This window comes from Macaca mulatta, chromosome Y (genome assembly GCF_049350105.2).
Source record: "Macaca mulatta isolate MMU2019108-1 chromosome Y, T2T-MMU8v2.0, whole genome shotgun sequence".
Taxonomy (NCBI): Eukaryota; Metazoa; Chordata; class Mammalia; order Primates; family Cercopithecidae; genus Macaca; species Macaca mulatta.
In genome coordinates this window covers 3,575,231-3,590,638 of record NC_133427.1, presented here as the reverse complement: position 1 = coordinate 3,590,638, position 15,408 = coordinate 3,575,231, and the positions used below count along the sequence as shown (strand labels likewise).

At 41.7% G+C, this 15,408-nt stretch overlaps 1 pseudogene; it reads right to left on the bottom strand.

The window, feature by feature from the left end:
- Positions 1 to 4,987: 4,987 nt before the first annotated feature.
- On the bottom strand, positions 4,988 to 7,974 carry LOC144338896 (endogenous retrovirus group K member 19 Env polyprotein-like; annotated as a pseudogene).
- Between the last annotated feature and the right edge of the window lie 7,434 nt (positions 7,975 to 15,408).

Below are 15,408 nucleotides of genomic sequence, written 5' to 3'. Positions count from 1 at the left end.
TAGCTAAAAGTTTGTAAATGCACCAATCAGGGCTGTGTAAAAATGCACCAATCAGCACTCTGTGTTAGCTAAAGTTTTGTAAACGCACCAATTAGCCCTCTGTAAAAATGCACCAATTGGCGCTGTGTCTAGCTAAGGACTGTAAACGCACCAATAAGTACTCTGTAAAATGGACCAATCAGCATTCTGTAAAATAGACCAATCAGCAGGGTGTAGGTGGGGCCATATAAGGGAATAAAAGTTGGCCACAAGAGCCAGCAGTGGCAACCTGCTTGGGTCCCCTTCTATGCCGTGAAAGCTTTGTCCTTTTACTCTTCACAATAAATCTTGCTGCTGCTCATTCTTTGGGTCTGCACTACCTTTAAGAGCTGTAACACCACTGAGGTCTGAGGCTTTACTCCTTAGGTCAGCGAGACCAAAAACCCACAGGAAGGAAGAAACAACTCCAGACACACCACCTTTAAGAGCTGGAGCACTCACTGTGAAAGTCTGCAGCTTCACTCCTGAAGTCAAGTGAGACCACAAACCCAGTGGAAGGAATAAACTCTGGACACAGCTGAACATTTGAAGGAACAAACTCCGGATACACCATCTTTAAGAGCTGTTACACTCACCATAAGGATCTGCAGTTTCATACTTGAAGTCAGCAAGACCAAGAACCCACCGGAAGGAACCAATTCCAGACACACTAAGGTCTCTGTTTTAATGTGGATGCTGGTCAGCGGGGTCTGAACATCAAAGGGAGGAGGGTATCAGGCATATCTGACCCACACTTGGAATCAGATCCTAAACAGTTTCAGATGAACTCTAGTATGCCCTTGGCTGAGTGAATTGACTGAGGAGCTTAGAGTTCTGTTCTTGGTTTACACTATTATCACAGGTTCAAACTTTCTCTTGGTTAATTAAAACCATTTGTGTGTGACAGAGCCATAAAATCCAGATGTCTCCATGATTAGGAAACTTCAGGAGGAGAGGAGAGGGGCAGGGGAGGGAAGAGGGTGCCGGGGAGGAGAGATGGGAGAGGGAGGGCAGGAAAGCAGAGGATAGGAGAGAAAGGGAGAGGGAGGGGAGGAAAGGAGAGGGAAGGAGTGAGGAAAGGAGAGGGGAGGAGGGGGGAGGCAGCAGAAGAAAAGGAGGGAGGAAGGGTGGAGGGAAAAAGGGAGGGGGGCAAATGAGAGAAGGGAAGGAGGGAGGAGGAAAGGAGAAGGGAGGGGAGACAGGTAGAGAAGGAGGGATGGAAGGAGGTAGGAGGGGAAGACAGGGAAAGAAGGGGAGGAGAGGGGAGGAGGGCAGAGGGGAGAAGGGAGGAGGAGGGAGGGATGAAGAGGAGGAGGGAAAGAAAATGGAAGGAGAAGGGAGGAGGGGAAAAGGAAAGAGGAGGGCAGAGGGGAAAAGGACAGAGGGGAGGAGGGCAGAGGGTTAGGGGAGGAAGGAAAAGGGGAGGAGGGCAAGAGAGGAGGGAGGAATGAAGGAGAGGGGAGGGAAGGGGAAGACAGGGGCTCGGAGAAGAGAAAGGGAGAAGATGGGAGGGGAGAAGGGAAGGGAGGGGAGGGGAAAAGAGAAGTAGAGGGTAAGAGAGAAAAGAAGTAGAAGGGAAGAGAGAAGTAGAAGGAAAGAAAGGGGAAAAGAGGGCAAGGCAAGGGAGAGAGGCAGTGAACCCCAGTTCCCTTTACTCTGACATGGGATTGCAATGTGTAAATTCCTACCAATAAAACCCAGTTAATTACTCCCTCGAAAGTGTTGATGTAAGTCTGGAGCCTATCCCTGAGTCCAAGGTGTTGATGTCCTAAATCCACAACGGGAAATTTTGTTTTTACACCAGTTTCTCATTAGTAAACTCAAGTGAAACTGCCTTCTGTGCATCCTATGATTCTGGCAATTCTTTTTTATTTCTCTTTTTTCTCAGAATCTGAATTCCGAGGAAGATTTTAATGGTTCTCAGTTCATCACCAGCATTGTCATGGGACCCTGGAAATGTCTCACAAACATGTGTCTCTTTTCCCTCTTTTTATTCTCCAAGATGGCAAGATATACACTATCTCTTGCTTTCTCCACTACCTCTTGGTTTCTCGCTTTTCTTGAATCTCAATAAAAATGCAATTGTCCTGAAAAGTCTGGTGGATGTGCACATTTTATTGGTTGTGATTGTTGACACAGCACATGCCGCACGCATTTTCTTTGTAATGTAGGAATGAGTACTGACTGCACGCCTGTGGTGTCTGCAGATACTACACTAAGTGATCGTTTCAAGGGGGGAAAAAAAATTGAAAACTGACATGGTTTTCTTCTGTTGGCCATACTTAAAGTCAGACATTTGCTTTCTAGGCAGTTGTTTTCCCATCACTGAGGATGTCTTATACATAGGCTTGTATGTCTGCAGAGCATGGGCTCAGCAAATGTCCAGTCCTGAAACAAATGCAAACTGATTATTATTTTCCTCTCCAATAGGCTGAATATAATTTTCCTCTCCAATATGCGGAGCTTTGCCAAGTCAGGATAAAGCCGTAGCAGGGAAGAATGTAACTGTTAGCCAACAACCACAGAGGCATCCTGGAAACAGCTAGTTTTCTTCCTCTTTAGACTATTTTAAAATCCAATTTCTCTCATTGTCAATCCTTCCACTCCATAAATGGGAAGTGTGTTCTCTTATTTGCTAACGTTTGTCATTTGTTTTCTTTAAGTCAATTGTATTTCGTCTTCTTGTTTAGTAAAAGCATATGGGGAACACTAGCTGATTATTCATCTGTCACAATTTGCAACACTGCCCTTTAGGTAGGGCTGTCAGTGTAGCAAATTAAAAAAACCACTATAAGTAGGACCCGAATGTTGCATGGGATATACTTACACTAAGATAAGATTTACTGTTTTCCCCAAATTCAAATATAACGGGGCATCCTGTATTTTATCTGGCAAACCAACTTTATGAACTGAAACTACTGCTGTTCTGTTTTGTTGTTAAAGTACTGAAGGGTATGACAATGATACCATTGTGGTCTGGGAGAGATGCTTCACCACTGGCCTTCTGAAGAAACTATTGGAACCAGTCATTATGATGATAATGATACCATTGTGGTCTGGGAGAAATATTTCACCACTGGCCTTCTAAAGAAGGCCAAACATTTTTGCATTACAGTCTGCTTAGGGTTCTCTCTTACCTCTCCAACAATGACAATTTGTTCTGAGGGTATCTATAACTTTAAAAGTTCATACCCGCAATTTGTCATTGAACATATAATGCTTGGTGCCATGGTTCACGTCCGTAATCCCAGCATTTAGAGAGGCCAAGGTAAGAGGACTGCTTGAGGCCAGGAGTTTGAGACTAGCATGTGCAGCACAGTGAGAAACCCCTCATCTCTACAAGAAAAATGTAAAAATTAGCCAGGCGTGGTGTTTTGTGCCTATAGTCCTAGCTACTGGGGAGGCTAAGGCAGGAGGATAGGTTAACACCAGGAGGTCTAGGCTACAGTGAACCAAGATTGCACCACTGCACTCCAGCCTGGACAACAGAACAAGACCCTGTCTCAAAAAATAAAATTGAAATAAACATATGACCTTGTGGAATGTGATGGGGTTCAGCTATTTAAATTATCTGAAAATAAAAAACATGTCTTTATTTTTTATTTATTTATTTTTCTGAGATAGAGTCTCACTCTGTCACCCAGGCTGGAGTGCAGTGGCGTGATCTTGGCTCACTGCAAGCTCTGCCTCCTGTGTTCACACCATTCTCCTGCCTCAGCCTCCTGAGTAGCTGGGACTACAGGCATCTGCCACCACACCTGGCTAATTTTTTTGTATTTTTAGTAGAAACGGGGTTTTACCATGTTAGCCAGGATGGTCTGGATCTCTTGACCTCGATCCACCTGCCTCAGCCTCCAAAAGTGCTGGGATTACAGGCGTGAGCCACCGCGCCTGGCCAAAAACATGTCTTTTAAACATGCAAGGAAAGACTTGCCATAGAATTGAAATGAATTAGAAATAAAGGTTGCTTTCCACTTCCGGATTTTCTGAAATAAAATTAAAACATACAAGTTTATGAGATGCTCCAGCCACTACCTTATAACCCTGAAGCAGATTCTAAATGATCCCGTCCTAGGCATTTACAAAATAAATGAACAGACCTTACATTTGTCAGTCCTATGAAAAAGAAAAAAAAAAAAAAAAACATGAAAACACATAATACATATTATTCTGCCTTGAGAGAACCAAAACTCATATAATCATTCCCACTGACCCAAAATGATCTGGTTACAAAGAAAAATGTTCCCATTTTGTACTCTTTCTTGGAACCCATACTATCTGGACTGTGTTCTTTGAAGGATAATTGAAGGGGTGGCCTGCACCTTCACACCTGTGGGTGTTTCTTGTCAGGTGGGATGAGAGACTGACAAAAGAAAGAGACACAAAGTATAGAGAAAGAAAAGTGGGCCCAGAGGACCAGTGCTGAGCATACAGGGACCCATGCCAGCACTGGTCTCTGAGTTCCCTCAGTATTTATTGATCATTATCTCTACCATCTCAGAGAGGGGGATGTGGCAGGACAATAGGGTAATAATGGGGAGAAGGTCAGCAGGAAAACATGTAAACAAAGGTCTCTGCATCATAAACAAGGTTAAGAAAAGGTGCTGTGCCTTGATGTGCACGTATACAAACATATACAAATATCTCAGTGCAATAAAGAGCAGTATTGCCGCCAGCAGATCTCACCTCCAGCCTTAAGGTGATTTTCTCCTATCTCAGTAAATAGAACATACAATCGAGTTTTACAGCGAGACATTCCATTGCCCAGGGACAAGCAGGAGACTTCCTCTTACCACAACTGCAAAGAGGCCTTCCTCTTTTACTAATTCTCCTCAGCACAGACCCTTTATAGGTATGGGGCTGGGGGACAGTCAGATCTTCCACTTCCCATGAGGCCATATCTCAGGCTATCACATGGGAAGAAACCTTGGACAATACCTGGCTTTCCCAGGCAGAGGTCCCCTGTGGCCTTCTGCAGCGTCTTGTGTCCCTGGGTACTGGAGATTAGAGAATGGTGATGACTTTTATCAAGCGTACTGCATTCAGGCACTTTTTAACAAAGCACATTCTGCATAGTCCTAAAACCATTAAACCTTGAGTCAACACAGCACGTGTCTCTGCAAGCACAGAGTTGGGGCTAGTGTTACAGATTAACAACATCTCAAGGCAGGAAAATTTTTCTTAGTATAGAACAATATGGAGTATTTTATGTCTACTTATTTCTACATAGACACAGTAATACTCTGATCTCTCTTTCTTTTCTCTATATTTCCCCCTTTTCTTTTCGACAAAACTGCCCTTATCATCATGGCCCTTTCTCAATGGTTGCTGTCTTTTCGGAGCTGCTGGGTACACCTGCAGACTAGCAACAGACAGAACAGGCACAGAAGGATTAATATGAAATTTACAATAGTAGTACCTCCGATGGTCTTAACCCAAGTGACAGGGTTAAGATTTGCGAGGCCATCAGCAACTCCCGCAATTGCCTCAGTTCTTGGTACCAAATCTAAATGGCTTTTGATGCTTCAAAAGTTTGCTCTTTTAATTTGGAAATCCTAAAGTGAGATTATCTTCTCTTCACTGTAGATAGAATCTAATCATGTACCAGTGATGCTCAGATTCATTATGAACTCAGGGTGTAATACAAAAATCTGACATATTCCAGTCATACTGTAACTGGAAATCATGTTCTAAGCTCATGAGCCTATCTCCCATCCAAATGACAGTTTGTCTAAGATCATTAATTTGATCTGCCAATAAAAATCTGGTATTTTTGATCAATACCAGATTGTGAATTCCACAATCTTGTAGAATTCTTTTGCCAATCATTAACAAAGTTTACTGTCTGAACAGAAGAGTGAAATGCAACTCCTGCCATAGTGGCCATAGCTATGACTGCAATTAATGCCATAATCACTGCAATTCAAGTAAAAATGAATCTTTTGGATCTATTTAGAATGCCTTTTAATACTTCAGTTAAAATATGGACGGATGGTGAGGTCTCCCACGGTCAGTCCACGGACACAGGGATCCACATGCCTTCTCTTGCTCTCACTAGCAGAATGCGGTGCTGCCAATTAAAAGTTGAATCAATGCAAGTAAACAATCTGCAGTTTCCACAGGTTATAGTTTGGGGGTCTGGTTTAATAACTATATTTTCTACAACTAGCATATAAGGGGGCTTTACACAACTTTTCAAAGGACCTGTCAGACTGGAATTGAGGTCAATAGTACAAAATGGCTTATGACCTCTTGTTTCTGTGGCTGGATTTCCAGACCAAATTCTAATGTGGTATGAGGCTACAGTAAGCCTCCATAATTCTGGATGTTCGGGACCAGAAACAGGACTTACCACTTTTGGTCCTGGAATAGAGATTCCTTTTTCTCCCCATTCCCAAGGGTAGAAAGACTGTAATGTTTTGTGCTTATGTTTGTCTAAACTAACTCTGTTAAGTCACTATTAACAGCTGGACTGACTTGTGCACTAGGACACGATTGAGTTTGTCCTGTGCAATTGTGGTAGAATTGACCTCTGGTTGCTCAATCTATAACAGTTCCAAATTCATCATTTTGTAATATCACAGCACTATCAGCCACATATTCTTCCCAAACTACAACTTCTGTATCTTTTGATCCTCTGGGAATATCACTGGGGCAAGATTTTCCTTTAGGCCTAAATTTTAATGATCTTTGATAAGAAAAGTCCTGTAAATAATTTACCTGTGGCCTGAGTGACATTCCATTTACATGAGATAAGTAAATCTACTACTGGTACTGACAGTAGGTACTTCTACCAACCAATTTTGGATTACAAGAGTTAAACATCCTGGTGCTCTCCCTAAGCAATTGTTATCCTCCTACTTATCATTCCTTCTTCCTCCGGTTTGGCAGGGCAATGATCATCTGTGGGGCCAGGTACCCATACACTATTGTTAACATATACTTCAATAGGATTATCCATCCCTGTGACTGCCTGAATTAGGGGTGGGAAAGACATGTAGGCCCAGTAGGTATAATTAGCTGCAGCTGTTCCTGCAGGCATGGGGAAACTTACCACCGTTGATAAAATCATCAAAGCTGCAAGCAGCATGTTCTCTGGAGTTTCTGTCACCTTTGTGTTCTCAAGGCCTTTTTTAGCTAACTGTGTCAGCTTCTTTAATTGTGCCCAAGTCGGTGGCTCCACTTTCTTGGTGGATGGTACTTTCTCTGTTCTTCTAACATCACCACTTTGTTCACCTTGTGAGTCAGTGCTGCTTGATTGTGGTGTTTCCATCTCCATGGAGGTGCTTTTCTTTGTATTTCCAATGGGTTTATTGTAAAACTTCAAATGTTTAGTGGGTATCCAAACAGGAAACTGATTTTCTCCTGGTGAAACACAAGCAAAACCTCTCCCCTACTTTACCACCTTCCCTATTTCCCATGTCTTATTTTTGTTGTCTTTCCACCAAATCAGTTTTTCTTCATGTGGGTTGTTCTTTTTACCAGTAAGATATTCTGCACAAGTAGTAGTCTGATTTCTATTAATGTTTAAAAAATGTAAAGTATACAGTGCTAGATTAAGTTGTATCCGAGGAGGGGTACACTCCTTACTGTCTCCCCCTTCTTTTTGTTTAACTAATTGAGTTTTGAGTGTTCTATTAGTTCTTTCAACTATGGCCTGTCCTTGGGAATTATGGAGAATTCCTGTTATATGTGTAATTTTCCACTGATTTAAGAATTTTTGGAAACCTTTACTACAGTATCCTGGTCCATTGTCAATTTTAGTTTTTTCTGGAACTCCCATTACAGCAAAACAAGATAATAAATGTGTGTGGGGTTTTTTTGTTTTTGTTTTTTGTTTTTTGTTTTTTTTAACATGGGAAGTACTTTCTCCTGTCTGGCAGGTTGCCCATATGAAATGTGAATAAGTATCAGCTGTTACATGGACACATGATAATCTTCCAAATGAAGGTACATGTATGACATCCATTTGCCATAACACATTAGGACACAGAATTCTGGGATTAACTCCTCCTGCCTCTTAAGTGGGCAGGTGTAGGACTTGACACTGGGTGCAGTGTTATACAATATTTTTTGCCTGTTTCCATGTGACATCAGATTTGTTTTTTAACTCTGCTGCATTTACATGAGTCAAAGCATGAAGTTCTTGTGCTTTTATGAATGCAGAGGATACCAGTAAGTCAGCTTGTTCATTTGCTTTAGTTAAATTCCCTGGTAAATTAGTGTGTGCTCGAATACGAGTAATATAAAATGGGAAATTCCTTTTTCTTACAGTTTGTTGTAATAAATTGAACAGCTGGTTTAACCGATCCTCCATGCTATATTTAATAAGAGCTGTCTCAATATCCCTTGTAGCCTGTACTACATATGCAGAATCTGATACAATATTAACAAGTTGATTAAAATCTTGTAACACTGTAACGACTGCAACCAACTCTGCTCTTTGAACTGACTGATACTGAGTTTCGATTACTTGCTCTTTTGGCCCAATGTAAGCCGCTTTTCCATTGCTGGAACCATCAGTAAACACTGTCAGAGCATTTTCTAAAGGTTCATGTCTGGTAATTTTAGGTAAAATCCAAGTAGTCAATTTTAAAAACTGGAAGATTTTTGTTTTTGGGTAATGATTATCAATAATTCCCATAAAATCAGCAAGACCAATCTGCCATGCACCAGAATTGATAAAGGCTTGTCTAACTTGTTTCTTGGTTAAAGGAATAACTCTTTTGTCTGGGTCATTTCCACACAATTTTATTATTTGCAATCTTGCCTGACCAATTAATGCAGCTATTTGATCTAAGTACAATGTAAAAGTCTTAATTGTACTGTGAGGAAGGAATGACCACTCCACAATTCAGTATTTTGAACAATGATGCCTGTTGGAGAATGTGCAGTAGCAAAAATCAAAAGTTGGAGTGGGGCTAAGGGATCTATTCTACTTATTTGTGCTGACTGAATTTTTTCTAATTTAACTTCTTTTGTTGCCTCTGGGATAAATATTCTTTTACTGTTTAAGGCTGGGTCTCCTCTTAGGATAGAGAACAAATTTGACATGGCATAAGTAGGAATGCCTAGAATTGGCCGAATCCAATCAATATTTCCTAGCAATTTTTGAAAGTCATTTACTGTGTCTTTTCTTATTTCTATTTTTTGGGCTTAATTTTTCTATTTTCTGTCTGCATCCCTAAATAATGAAAAGGAGTGGAGGTTTGAATTTTATCAGATGCTATTGCCAGTCCTGCGCTGGTAATTTCTGCTTGCAGAAATATGTAACAGCCAATTAATTTGTCTCTCGTTTCTGAATCACATAAAATATCATCAACATAATGAATGATGTAACAGTCTGAAAACTTGTCTGTAACTGAAGAGCTTGACCTATGAAAGTCTGACAAATAGTTGGACTATGAAGCATTCCCTGAGGTAACAGTTTCCACTGAAACCTGGTGGCTGGTTCTTTACTATTTATGGCTGGAAGAGTAAAGGCAAATTTTTGACAATCCTGCTTCGCCAGAGGAATGGTAAAAAAGCAATCCTTTAGATCAATTAAAACTAAAGGCCAGTCGTTTGGGATCATGGCTGGAGAGAGCAACACGGGTTGAAGAGGCCCCATGGGTTGAATTACGGCATTTACGGCTCTTAAGTCAGTTAGCGTGCGCCATCTGCCAAATTTTTTCTGAATTACAAACACAGGAGAATTCCAAGGCAAGAATGAAGGCTCAGTACGTCCCTTTTCTTATTGTTCCTTTGCCAATAAATGCAAAGCCTCCAGTTTTTGTTTTGGTAACTCCCACTGATTTACCCATACCGGTTTTTCTGTTTTCCAAGTTAATGGAATGGGTTTAGGAGGCTCTACAGTGGCCACCCGTAAAAAGGATACCCTATTCCTTTTCTTTCTTGATTTTCCTCAGTCTCAATTGCGACTTTAATGCCATTTTCATTTTTTCCTAGTCCTTTTCCTGGTATATATCCCACCTTAGTCATGATTTTTTGACTCGTGGGGCCGTATAATGGAGTGGGCCTTGTGATTTCTGCACCCCATTGTTGTAACAAATCTCGACCCCACAGATTAACAGGAACTAAAGTAATCATTGGCTGAACAGTACTTTCTTGATTATCTGGCCCTAAACAATGTAAAATCATCATACTTTGATACACTTCTGAGGCAGTGCCTACACCGACAAGTCCTGTAACAAACAGCCTTTTGTTTAGGCCAATTTTTTGGCCACTGATTTAAAGCAATGACAGAGACATCTGCTCCAGCATCTACTCACCCTTGAAACTGTTTTCCTTGAATAATGGCCTTACACACAGGTCTGCTCTGTGAGACCTGACTTGCCCAATGTGCAGCCTTTCCTGCCAGATCAGTGCTTCCAAACCCTCCTGTTCTTTTTATCTCACTATTTCCAAATTTAATATAAGGTAGGAGTAATAATTGAGCAACCGTGTCTCCTGGACTGGCACTCCAAGGAACTGAGGAGCTAATAACCAACTGAATTTCACCTTTGTAGTCTGAATCAACCACACTAGTATGAATTTGAACTCCCTTTAGATTTAGAGTTGATCTTCCTAAGATTAGTCCTACAATCCCCTCAGGCAATGGGCCATATACCCCTGTGGGGATTTTTCATGGAGGCTCTTCTGGAAGCAGAGAGACTGCTTGTATAGTACATAAATCTACTGCTGCACTGCCATTTGTGGCAGGGGACAATTGCTGTATTGTGTTAACTGGCTCATTCCCTGAGGCACTCATGATGGGGGTGGGGGAGTGGGGGGGTGGGGAGAGGGTTGTTCCTGAAAACCCTGAGGAACAAAGGGCTGAATTGGGAATGCCCCAGTTTGTTGCAGGGCCTGAGGCTGGCCCCTCCTCTCGTTTCCCGACAGTGGTTGCCCATTTTTGTCAAATTTAGAACGACATTGATTAGCCCAATGTTTTCCTTTTTTACATCTCGGGCATAGGCCAGGTGGCTCTCTTTATCTGTTGTTGTAGTAGCTTGAGTTGTGTATTTTGTTTGAGACTGGGCAATTCTTTTTTAGATGACCAGTTTGAACACAATTATAACATTTTCCCAGAAATGTTCTAACTTGTCCTCCTAAAGCAACTCCTGTGATTGCTTGAGCCATAAACATAGCTTTATGCATAGCTCCTCCAATTCCATCACAGGCTTTAATGAACTCTGTGATTACATCTGATCCTGCCAGGATCCTTCCTTTTAATGGCTTAATAGCTGATTGACATTAAGATTGACATTTTCATATGCCGTCAACTCCACTATGACCTTATGCGCATTCTTATTGGTAATTGACTTTTGAGCAGCATCTTGGAGTCTTGCCACAAAATCAGGGTAGGGCTCTTTAGAGCCTTGTCTTATTGTATTGAAGGAGGGGCAGGTGGTTCCCGGGTCTTGCATTTTTTTCCCAGGCTCTAAGGCAGATACCTCTAACTTGCTTAATGGCCTCATTTTGCATTACTGCTTGTTGATTAATAGCACTCCAATTTTGACCTGTTCCTAACAGTTGATCTATGTCTATGTTAATTGGAGGATTGGCAGCCCTATTTCTTCAGACCTGTACTTGTGCTCCTTCATCCACCAAGTCTTAAATTGTGAAAATTGAGAGGGTGAGAGTGAGGATTTTGCCAGAATCTCCCAATCATAAGGACTGAGTCTATGTCCACGAGCAATGGAATCTAATAACGTTCTCATGTAAGGAGAGTTGGGTCCATACTATTTTACTCCCTCTTTCATATCTTTTAGCATTTGTATAGAAAAGGACTCATACCTAGCCTCAGCTAGGGGAGGCGCTCCCTCTTGGGCCCCTTCTCCAGGTGGTATCGGCTCTAATATTACTGGGAATTGCCATGCTTCAGTATCTCTCTCTGTTTTCTTATCAGTAATTTTATGTAATGCGCTACCCTATCCACTCGGTGGTGCGGTAGGATTAAGTCTCATGGTGGGCGGCTGAGGCTATAGCGCCCTGCCCTGTGGCGCTGGAAACATTCCTGGCTGTCCATATGGATTTTCTGGGGGCGGCCGACACTGAAGTTTGGCTGGCAGCCAGTATTGATAGGCTACTGGTGGCTGGGTCTTATTTTCTACCGGCTGATATTGCGGACACTGTATTGGATTGGCATTGCCATGACAGAGACTCTATCTTTTTCTATTTGATCTTCTTTTGGAGTTTGTACTTGTCTAACCTGCATTTGAGTTTGTAATGTTACAGGCATCTGAGCTGCTGGAAGAGGAGTTGGCCATTGTAGTTTCGACTCTGGTGGCTCTGCTAATTCTGGACCTTTTTCTTCTAATTTTAATGATTCAGGATAAATTACCTACTGCAATTCATTATAGCCAACATTTTGCATTGACCGAGCCATTACCGGCTCTGCTACATATTTACAATGTGAACTTTCCGTTCCTTTCCAGGATTCTATCCCTGCCTCTTCTTCACAATGTATTACACAGTTTTCAGGGGCATCAGAAACTGAAATGTTATCTTCTTCTGTTTGAAACAGTTCTAAAGCTACTTTAATAATAGCCCAATCATTCCATACTGTAAATGGGATTTTACCCTCCCTACTTGTTTGTTTTAATTCTTTGTCAATTTTCCCCCCAATCTTTTAGATCTAAAGTTCCCTGTTCTAGAAACCATGGGCAGAATTGTTCTATTGTTTGAAATAGCATAATTAGATGTTTTTGTAGAGGCTCTAACTCCCCATCTTCTTAGAAGAATTTTAAAAGAGCTACGATGCATATTTACTTTTAGTTTGCCCCATTGTTACCCTAAGTTCTTCCAAGTGCACAAGCTTACTGCAAGGCTGACTGTAGACTTACTCAGGAATCTCTCCTCGACTTGTCCTCAATGACCACGCTCAAGCGCACCTTCACCCTAGAGAAAAGCACCCACGTTGGGCACCAGATGAAGGGGTGGCCTGCCCTTCCACACCTATGGGCATTTCTCATCAGGTAGGATGACTGAGAAAAGAGACATAGAGACAAAGTATAGAGAAAGAAAACTGGGCCCAGGGGACCTGTGCTCAGCATACAGAGGACCTGCACCAGCTCTGGTCTCTGAGTTCCCTCAGTATTTGTTGATTACTATCTCTATTATCTCAGAGAGGGGTATGTGGCAGGACAATAGGGTAATAGTGGGGAGAGGGTCAGCAGGAAAACATGTAAACAAAGGTGTCTGTGTCATAAACAAGGTTAAGAAAAGGTGCTGTGCCTTGATGTGCACATATACAAACATATACGAACATCTCAGTGCAATAAAGAGCAGTATTGCCACCAGCATGTCTCACCTCCAGCCTTAAGGTGATTTTCTCCTATCTCAGTAAGTAGAACATACAATCAGGTTTTACACTGAGACATTCCATTAAAGCCCAGGGACAAGCGGGAGACAGATGACTCCTTTTATCATAACTGCAAAGAGGCCTTCCTCTTTTACTAATTCTCCTCAGCACAGACCCTTTATAGGTATGGGGCTGGGGGACAGTCAGATCTTCCCCTTCCCATGAGGCCATATCTCAGGCTATCACATGGGAAGAAACCTTGGACAATACCTGGCTTTCCCAGGCAGAGGTCCCCTGTGACCTTCTGCAGTGTCTTGTGTCCCTGGGTACTGGAGATTAGAGAATGGTGATGACTTTTAACAAGCGTACTGCATTCAGGCACTTTTTAACAAAGCACATCCTGCATAGTCCTAAATCCATTAAACCTTGAGTCAACACAGCGCATGTCTCTGCAAGCACAGGATTGGGGCTAGGGTTACAGATAACAGCATCTCAAGGCAGAGGAATTTCTCTTAGTACAGAACAAAATAGTGTCTCTTATGTCTACTTCTTTCTACATAGACACAGTAACAGTCTGATCTCTCTTATCCCCACAGATACTAATTTTCCAATTATTCTGTTCTAAAAGGAGTCCTCTATGTATTTCTAAGAATTCTAATTTAACCTTTTCTTAACTCTTTCCTTTAGCATAGAGGATAATAACATCTGACACAAGTTTGCATCTGTGCACGGGACCATAACAGGGACGGAAACAGTACGTATCCAATCTAACTCTGCTACCACTGAATAAATGAATAGTAGACATGCATTCATGAAATAGTAAGGCTAGATGTGGTTTCAAGGAAAGGGGAGGCCACCATAGGAAATGCTAAAACCACCTTTGCAAAAATTACAACTGAACAGACCTTCTGACCTAACCAACACCATCTCAAAAAATAAAAATATAGAAAGCAACTTGTGGCCAGGGGTGGTGGCTCATGTCTGTAATCCCAGTATTTTGGGAGGCTGAGGTGAGAGGATTACTAGAGGCCAGCCTGGGCAACAGAGCAAGATTCCATCTCTACAAAAAAAATTTTAAAATTAGGGGAATGTAGTGACAGGTGCCTGTAGTCCCAGCTGAGTTACTCAGGGGGCTGAGGTGGGAGGATTGCTTGAGCCCAGCAGGTGGTGGCTGCAGTAAGCTACAATCACACCATGGCCGTCCAACCTGGGAGACAGAGCATTCATGACTCAAAATAAATATACTCAATGGTCTCGAGGTGTTAAAAAAAACAAAGAAATAAAAAAATTAATTAAAATTAATTACAGCAACCTTAAAAGTATAATAGATGATTAACCTAAATTATAACTTCAACTATTTAAAAATGCAAACCAAAAAATACCTTCTACCTACACAATTGGCAAAGAAAATTCAAAAATATAGTAATATTTATGATAGCAAATGTCTGAGGAAAAGTGTGTTAAGAGAACAACTTTAGCTGCATTAAATTTAAAAGAGTTGAATTAAGCAAACAATTTGCAAATTGGGATGACTCCCAAGTCAGAGTGGGCTCTGAGATTTTAGTGCAGCCACGTGGCAGGGGATTTGTAGACAGAAAAAGGAAAGCGACATACAGAAAATGGAAGTGAGATTCAGAAACAGCTGGACTGGTGACAGCTCAGCTTTTGCCTTATTTGGGCACAATTCGAACAGTTGGCTACATTTGATTGGCTGAAACTCAGTGATGGGCACAAGAGTACGCTATACATAGTCCTTGTACACCTCCACTTGTTGGACTTCCCGATGTACTAAGAAACCTTTGGCTGAACTTAAAATATGTAAGGAGGCAGCTTTAGGCTAACCTTGATTTCACAAGTATGTTTTGGTTGTTTTCTTTTTAAACTATTGATGGAGAATAAACAAGAGGAGTATTACATTTTCTAGAGGCCAGGTTGCCAATGTTAAAATGTAAAATGCCTGTAAGCAACAAGTTTAAGGGTGATAGGTGTGGCAGGAGGTATTTATCTACCTTCTTTTCATGTGCTAAAGTGTCCATTTAAAATACTGGAAGGAACAAGAATGAATGATGGAGAAGCCACACTTCTGCCTTGCTCCTGAGGCTCTT